This window comes from Penaeus monodon, chromosome 20 (assembly GCF_015228065.2).
Source record: "Penaeus monodon isolate SGIC_2016 chromosome 20, NSTDA_Pmon_1, whole genome shotgun sequence".
NCBI lineage: Eukaryota > Metazoa > Arthropoda > Malacostraca > Decapoda > Penaeidae > Penaeus > Penaeus monodon.
The window spans coordinates 43083162-43083708 of NC_051405.1; positions in this window are offsets into that span (position 1 = coordinate 43083162).

The following is a 547-nucleotide window of genomic DNA, read 5'->3' on the forward strand; positions in this document are numbered from 1 at the left end:
CAGTTTTACATAAAGGAAATATTTAATTTCCTTAACCAATTTTTTTTTTTTCAAATATTTTCAAAATAGAGGGTTTGTTAAAGCAGACAGCTTACGCATAATCTGGAAGAAGCTTACTGAATACATTTATAAGTAATCAGAAAAAAACAGAAGATTCTTGATATATTTAGGATTGAAAACCCTTTTTTGCATCAGCTCTAATCCCTTTAAATTCAATCCTACTTCGAAAATGTTAATGATAATCAGACGCTCAGACAATCTACAATACCAACTAAATTCTGTATAAATTATTGTTTTATTAGGATTTCGAATATTGGTGTTATTTTCAGTGCATTTATAAGAACATGTTATAAGCAGATGTAGAATTAATTATATATGGTAAGTTACTTGCACTGATGGATTTAATGTTGCAGGAAAATTATAATTGGCTTTGGCTTTTATGCTGCAATAATTTATGGAAATAAATTTAAACCTGGTATTATCGTTTTCCTTTCAACAAAATAAATAATATAAGAATATTTAAAAATGAAATACAAAGATAGTTAAG